The 8,318-nt window shown below is 39.6% G+C and overlaps 1 pseudogene; it reads right to left on the bottom strand.

The window, feature by feature from the left end:
- Positions 1-5,926: 5,926 nt before the first annotated feature.
- LOC143864442 (flotillin-like protein 4 pseudogene) lies at positions 5,927-8,278 on the bottom strand (annotated as a pseudogene).
- Positions 8,279-8,318: the final 40 nt, after the last annotated feature.

The following is an 8,318-nucleotide window of genomic DNA, read 5'->3' as shown; positions in this document are numbered from 1 at the left end:
GACTGACTTGAATGTGTAGAATCCTTTGGCTAGAGCATTTTTTTTATTTGGATTAAATTGTCACTTAGCCTGTTAATTGTTGTGTGCTGAATATCTAAATCAGACACAAAGCAAGCCTGACCATGGATTTGATGACAAGGCTTTGTTGATTTGGTATTGATGCCGGTATATGGGAATACTAGCATTAGGTGTAACAGTGGTGGCTCAAAATTTAGCTTTATCATATCACCAAATGTGTGCTGTGCTGATTTGTAGCTGAAAAGGGCAAAATCCAAATATGATAGTGTTATTATTGTTTTTCAATTTGACCCAACCGTAATGCAACACAACCCCTAACCGGATAAAAAAAAAATGGATCGGATTATCTCTGCAATTGAATGGGTAGATAGCAGTAGAGAAGTGATATATTTGTTTCATGTTTTTGCTTAGGATAAGTGAGAAAGAGGGTTCGGATGATTATATTAAGCTAGTTAGTTTTGTTTTATTGATTTCCTTCTATATTTGGATTGATAATGGCCTTTGATAGCCCCTGTTTAGTAGAGAATAGAGCCCCATTTTACATTGATAATGGCAGCCCTCACCTTAGTGATTTTTGAAAGCCTCACTCCCCTTTTGATCATGGCAGCCCTTACACCCTTGGTTTTGAAAGCCTCACATCCCTTTTGATAACGGCAGCCCTTACACCCTTGATTTTGAAAGCCTCGCACCATTTGATAATGGCAGCCCTCACCTTAGTGATTTTGAAAGCCTCACTTCCCTTTTGATAACGGCAGCCCTTACACCCTTGATTTTGAAAGCCTCGCAGCATTTGATAATGGCAGCCCTCACTTCTTTTTTTTATATTGGCAGCCCCCGCACCTTTGTGATAGTAGCAGTCCTTATAAATGTTGATTCTGTTGCTTCTAATGGTTTATCTTATAAGTAGTGGGAGTAGCATTTCCTTAAAATGGATGCAAATGTTTGGAATTGTACTGTTGCATATTTTGGTGCCTGCATTGGTGTGCTTTTGGTGTTTACATAGGATTTGCTTATGCTTTTTATTTTAGGTGATCGTTTCCAAGTTTTCTTTACCTTCTTTTGGTTTACTAGGTCTAATATGGATTTTTTTGTTGTTGCTGTGATTGGTTGCTTTGAAATACTTGAGAATGATTTTCATTCAGGGGTCAACTTTAGTGTGTGAACTCTTTTAAAGAATTTGGATGTGCATTATTCTGATCGCATCATTATATAGTTCTGCATTCTATAGATTGAATGATTGAATCATTTGCCTAAAGTGTTATTCATAAAGTTAATATGCAGACACATAAGGGCATAATAATAATAATAATAATAATGACAGGGTCTCTTCCATAATAGTGTTATCTTAAGTGTTGATGTTGTCTTATGGTAATGGGTGTATTAAGTTATTTCTTGGTGAGGACATTTTATAGCCTGTTGGTATCACTTTTGTTGTTTATTCACTTATTTAGGGAAGCATTTTCGCTCTTTTACCTTTCATTTAGGAAACTTGTTTAGTTTTTTAGAAATTTTCTTAGCTATTAGTATCCTTTATAATTGTAAGGGCGATGAAGGCGCCTAGCCCAAGCCCATCCTTAGGGGACTCGCTCAATCCAAGTAGCACTCCCCTCTTTTGTTTAGTAGGCCTACCTAACCTTTTGAATTTCTTTTAACCATTTTTTTTAAAAGAGCCCTTCTCGGGGCATTGATGAGGTTACTTGGAGCCCGTCTTTGTGTTTTGTGGCTCACCGTTTTTGCACTTGAATTATGCACCAAAATTTATAAAAATCAGAAATATCATTGCATGCATTTGTATAATTTGTTGAAAATTTAACATTCTTCTTTTATGTTAAGTTTTGAGTTAGGTTCTGAAGATGAATGGACTTGTTCAGGTGAGACTATCTTGAAAGCTTATCATTTTTTTTTATTATTTCATTAGGCTACCCAGCGGCTGGTCTGGGCTAATTATTTTTTATTTAAATAAATTGTTTAATTGAAGAAGGAAATCAGATGACTACTCTATTCGATGTTATCGACATGAGTACTGTTTGATTTCAAGGCGGTTTGTAGGAATATTATCATGTGTATTATGATATCAGATGATTACTTTAGCATCATCTGATTTCATCCCCATATTGGGGTGGTGTTTGTGGTTGGGCATAGAAGTGTTTGATATTGTTTTCTTTTACTTTATTAGGCTATCCAGCGGCTGGTCTGGACTAATTAATGTTGTTTATCATTTTATGATTGCTATAGATTGTGTATTTCTTCTATTGAAAATTCTTCTTTGCTTAGCACTTGATTTATTTTTATAGGAATAAAATGGAATTTGCGATTATCTGGTAGCCTTTTCTTCTCTTTTTGATAGACTAACACAGTCTTATAGATTTCTGTTAAATTTCTTTAGATACTAGAATCCCCTCTCATTGCGAGGGCGATGAAGGCGCTAGCCCAAGCCCATCCTTAGGGGACTTGCTCAGTCCAAGTAGCATACCCCTCATTTGTATATAGGAGACTTGCCCAGTCTCATTCTCTTGCTAAACCTCCTCTTTGTGCGTCGTTTGGTTTTGGGAGAACACCCTACTCGGCTTGGCAGCATACCCCTACCCTTATGGGTATTGGGTTGCACATTTGTTGCACCCTAGGGCTAGGCAGCTGTCCGGCCCGGCTGGGTGTTTTACCTTTGCCAAATATGCACAGGGTCTCTTATTCCTTTTTACGTCATTTGTGTCTCGGAGACAAGCCTTGTCTCATGTAGAGAGTTTCCCCTTTAAGAGGCTTACCTAGCCTCATGTTAGAGTGGCCTCCTCTTTTAGAGTGAGTCTTTGACTCGGTAGTGTTATTAGAGAGTCTCTGACTCATTTGTTCCCCCCCTTTAGTGTTGTTAGTTCGGAGTTTCTCCTTTAGAGTTGTTGATTACTTCGCTTTGATTAGAGGCTAACTCAGTCTTATTAGAGCTTTGCTTGCTTGGGATCTTGGATCGTTTTCTCTCTTCTTGGGACGCTATCTTTCTTGTTGTGGTTCGTCTCTTTGAGGCGTTAGTTGCTTGTTTGGGGTTTCCCCTTTTTGCTTTAGGGCTTTGCCCTAGTTTATGGTTATGCTTGTTTGTTCTCTGTAAGAGTGAATTCATCTAAAGGTCATGAGCATTGGAAAAGCTTTAAAATCCAAAAACATTAGAAATTTAAAACTCAAAAACATTTGAAAACTTTAAAAATATCAAAAACATTTGAAAAACATAAAAAACCTTTAAAAATCTAAAGTGTTGAGTGTTTCTTTTAGAAGCGTATTAGGCGAGTTCGATTTTCGAACTACGTTGGCTTGATCCTCTTCCGAGGTACGTAGTGCAGCTTGGGATTTATATCCCAAGTCCAGCCAAACTTTGTAAATAAATGCTTTAACCCTTTTTTTTTTCCTTTAAAATCTTGTTTTCAAAGGATCTTCCTCTAGAGTTAGGAGTTTCTCTTAGATAGAGAGTTTTAGAGTTAGGGTTTTTCTTTTGATAGGTTGTTTGATTGTTTGTGTGCTTGTTTGTGTTTGTTTTAGAGTTAGGGGTTTGTCCTAGCTAGGATTGCCTCCGTCCGGTTAGTTGGCGATTCACATCGCCGACTGATGACTAGGTCTTGGATACGTTAGCAATCCTATTGTTTTCCTTAGGGCACACAGCCTAGTTACACATAGGTTGTAGGAACCACCTGCATTAGCCTAGGGCTAACCCGCATTTAGCTAGGGCATATAGGGTGTCCTAAAATCTACAATTCACTGGAATTTAAATAATCGTTCAAGAAGCTTTAATAACTAGTCCGGTCTTTTAGATCGAGTCTAAGATAGAGGTCTAGGTGTCTTAGGCATCCTAGCTTAGAATAGGCGCGAAGAACTACGTTGCCTTGATTCTCGTGGAGGCGGGGATACGTAGGCTTCTTTGGATGAATACCAGACCATCCGAGGACTCGGGCTTAATCATTTAGAGTCTTAGGATTTGTTGTTTTGTTATGCTGTGTGTTTTGTTGTGTTTTCTTACTTTCTTGTGCAGACCTATACCTTTAGCTGTAGCATGCATGCGTTCGTCCACCAGAACTTAGACACCTGTTAGGCATGTCACTCATAACCTAGTTGTCATTAGGTGACATTTATTTCGGTTCTTTTGTGTGTGCTTATTTTCATCTCCGGGACATGCATGATTAGATAGACGTTTTCTCGGAGATGTGTGTTCCCATTTCATATGATTTTCGCCCAAAACTCTTCGAGGTTAATAATAAATGGCATAAGAGACCAAGTGTTCGCACTCGGGCGAATTGGGGGCGCTCTTCGGACCTTCTCCATTCGTCATCAGGCACGGACCTTCTGTATCTCTGGTTATCCATTGCAAACAGAGCATTTGTTTTGGTTCCATGGCTTGTCCATGGATGGCGACTCTGAGTTATATTTTCAGATATATCTTGGTTTCGAGCTCTGGCTCCGGATCAGGATGTATCTTTCTTTTTATGTCGCCACTCATGCTATGCTGTGAGGGTGGCATCCGTTTCGAGAGTTCCCTGGTAGAGCTCTCCTTCACATTGTGGAGATCTTAGAGGATTGCAGGTGGGGACCTCGCGTCCCTCGGCGCTCGTCCTCGGATCGGGGTCCACAGGATGTTACCGCCATTATTTAAGACATTGCACGAGCAGACAGGGATGCTTCCTCCGGCATGGATGGGGACGCTTAAAGATTCATCAGCTAATTAAAATTAAATTATTAATAGGTTCATGTGTGTTGAAAATGGGCGTAATTATCGTATTTTATTTTATTTTGTGTGATGATTTTGTTTTTAATTAATTATATATTTCTATCAATGTTACTCTTTTTACTCTTGCTAGTAAAAATGCACTTGCGATGCACGTGCTATTCAATTAAATTATCAATTTAAAATTGTACATACCACATCATAGGTTGATATGAACTGTCCATGTGATGGTACAAAACATCAATAGGTTGTACCCATAAAATCATTCCCGTAGGCTGATCCTAGCCCTCCAATCTATAGAGCTTTCCATGATTGTTGTTCCTCTTAAGGTGCGAAGAATTCTTCATTATTTTTACAGGTGTCCTGCATTCGTAATATCAACATTTCTATAATTTGACCCGCACATAGTGAATAAGGAAAAGTAGTTTTTTCGTCGTCGTTAGGGGTGCAACACCCGACCCAATTCGGGTTGGGTCGGGTCGGGCTGACCCAATTTGATATGGTACCAATTGTTGACCACCTCAACTCAAGCCGGGTTGTTGATTCCTTCCTTTTGCCACATTTCGCTCAAAGGATTGAAGGGCGATAGTACATCAAGTTGTTCGCAAGGGCCAACTTGTCGATTGGGAGTCCCAGACTGATTATTGGACTCAAATTTATGTTTAGCTTTGAGTACAATAATCACTTTTGGACTCACAATCGGATCTCAAAATTAGAAACAAACAAGGCCTTAATGTAGCTATAAAGAGAATTTAAATTATTTTAATAGTTAGACATGTTTTTATTTATCATTATCAGCCCTCATTTCATACCTATCTACTCACTGGCTATTACATTCCCTAAAAAACTATTGTGATTCTCTTATTGAGTGTTTATGGCTTCCAAGAATCTGTCAACAACTTTTAATTTCTAGCTGTTTTTTTTTCTTTTGTTCTAAAATAACTTCCACTCAGTGCATTCGTAATTCCACTAGTATACATCTAGCCAACTAAATACAGAAACTCTTAAAAACCCAACTAAAATAGCAACCAAGCAGAATCAAAATCTAGAGAACATGCTACAAAAAATGTAGAAAAGATCCAAACTAAATTTCTACTCTTTTGTTCTTCTATATCAAGATAAGAAAGAAACTATCTGACTAAACATTTAACTCCCACGAAATCAATAAAAAAAAGAAAAAAAGAAAAGAAAAAGCTGATGAATCATTAATCATTCTGATGAATCTTCTAGCGTGCCCATCCATGCCGGAGGCAGCATTCCCGTCTGCTCGTCCACGGTCTTAAATAATGGCGGTAACACCTTATACACGGCCGCCACTTCATTCATACCACCACGCGCAACCTCACCGCCATTGCCATTAGTCCAAACACGGATCTTTGGTTGTAATCCTTGTATGGCCCCACCATTGATCTTACCCATCTCTTGAAACAATCCCCCATTGATCATCAAGTAATCCCTCAAGTTCGCATAATTTCCATCTAAGGCCTTGAGCAATGTGTTAACATAGACGCCCTGTGCCTGCGCGAGTGCCACTACTCCCTCTGCCTCCTTTTGGTTTACGTAGAGCTCCCCTAAAGCTGTTTGCTGACGAGCGAAGAGGGCTGCCTCTGCGGCCACTCGGCAGGCTTCGGCCTCCTTCTCCCTCTGATAGAGCTCTGCCTCTGCAGCCTTTTGCTTCTTGTAGAGCTTCCAATTTGCCTCTTGCACCTGTTTTTTTATAAACAAAATTCAGAGATGAAGGGGGTATTTGTATACAAGCTAAGAAGGGCCCTATATGCAAATAAAGTTTTGTAAAGCTAATAATTTTTACAAGGCCCTTTCAAAAACCCAGCTACAAGGGCGCCCTTCCGTTTAGCATTCTATTTGCAAATAGAACATTGAGGTCTCTTTGGAGGCCATTACTATATCATCTACTTATACATCTATACTATACTTACAGTTTACTTTTTATATAGCAAATAAAAAGGCTAGTGATATTTGCACTGCAATTTATGTTTCAATAATTGTACAATCTCAACTTGTCTTTTCATTTTTAATTAGCTTTTACGAGCATATTGGGAACTACAATAACTTTTGATCACTGATTAAATAACAAAAGACAAGCTGAGTTTGTGCAATTATCACAACATGGTAGTACCAATATAAATAGCATTAAAAAAATCCATAGAGAACTGAAGAGAAAAGGTAACAGGGGTGGTTGACTAGAAAGGGTGGAACATAATTAACCAGAATCATATTATTCACCTCTAAATCATGGAAAGAAAAAACTTAACCAAGAAAAATAACTGCATCAGAAATTTTTACTTGCAATCCAAACAGAGCTACTAATTTTATTCTTAAGCAAAGGCCTCGGTAGGTTGGGAAGGAGACAAACCAAACGGGGAGGAAATAACAATATCGAATGATAAATTAACAAAATCATACTTACCTTGGTCTCATACTCAACAGTAGCCTTGCTAAGAAACTCAGCCTTTAGCTTCTCCGTCCGAGTTAAAGCATTCCTACTCTCCACCTCCCTCTGCAACTCAGCCTCTCTAATCGCCACCGCCTTCTCGGCCTCAACCTCCGCCATCTGTGCCTGTTGGGCCCACGAAGCCTTCTTCGTCGCCAACTCAGCATTCGTCTTTGCCACATCAGCCTCCCTTTGGTTCTCAAAAATCTCTACCTCAGACTTCACCTTAATCTCCTCTTTCTTCCCTTCCCCTTGCCTATTCGTAGAGAAAATCTTTGTCTACGCATCAATCTTCGCCACATTCTGCATGGTCTGCCCCTCCCTTAGCTTAGACCCAATCTCCCCTTTCATCCTAGCCTCGGCCACATCCACCTTGGCTTGGTTCGCAGCTTCCATCTGGGTCTTTTGCCCCAAGTACGAAAAGTACTCATGGCCTTGAACATCCACAAGTTGCTTAACATTCGCATTATAAATCAACAACCCAAATTGGTTCAATTCAAGCTGGACTTTCTCAAAAACTTTTTGTTTGAATTCTTTGGTACCTGTTAGAATATGTGAGATCTTCATCAGCATGCATTAGATTAGAAGATTTGACAATTTTATTGTAATCAAACGTGTATCAATTTTTAATCCACATATGTTTGAGAGAGCATGTTACCTTTGAAAATTTGTTCCATGGTCATGGACACGGCGACGACACGGGTCTCGCCTTCAATTACGCCTTGAACGAGCTCCGTGACATGCTTGGAGAGCTTGTTATGGGAGGACATGAGCTTGGCGTATTTGAGAAGGCTTTCATGGTCCTCGACCCGCGGGCCAATGGTGAGGACGGCGGGGAGGAGGAAAGGGAGCTTCTCCGCGCTCATGGCTTGTACTTCGAAGGTATAATTTCCTGGGGAGATTTGGATGACAGTATACGATTGGCCGGGAAGGATCCATGCTTTCTTGGCTAGCTTGATATCCTTAATATTGAAACCAGTGATGACTAGGTACTCACTAGCCTTGGCTACTTTGTACCACCACACCATGGTTGGAAGATGAAGAAGAAGAAGAAGAAGAAGAAGAATAAAAGGTGATTTGAAGATGTGAAGGACAAGAAAAATGAAACAAGAAGGTGGTTTCTTAGATGGAGAGTGAAGAACGTCTAGG

Source organism: Tasmannia lanceolata, unplaced genomic scaffold, assembly GCF_043159265.1.
Source record: "Tasmannia lanceolata isolate RefF3 unplaced genomic scaffold, GAP_Taslan_0.1 ptg000048l, whole genome shotgun sequence".
In the NCBI taxonomy this organism is placed as follows: Eukaryota; Viridiplantae; Streptophyta; class Magnoliopsida; order Canellales; family Winteraceae; genus Tasmannia; species Tasmannia lanceolata.
This window is presented reverse-complemented; position numbering and strand designations above follow the sequence as displayed.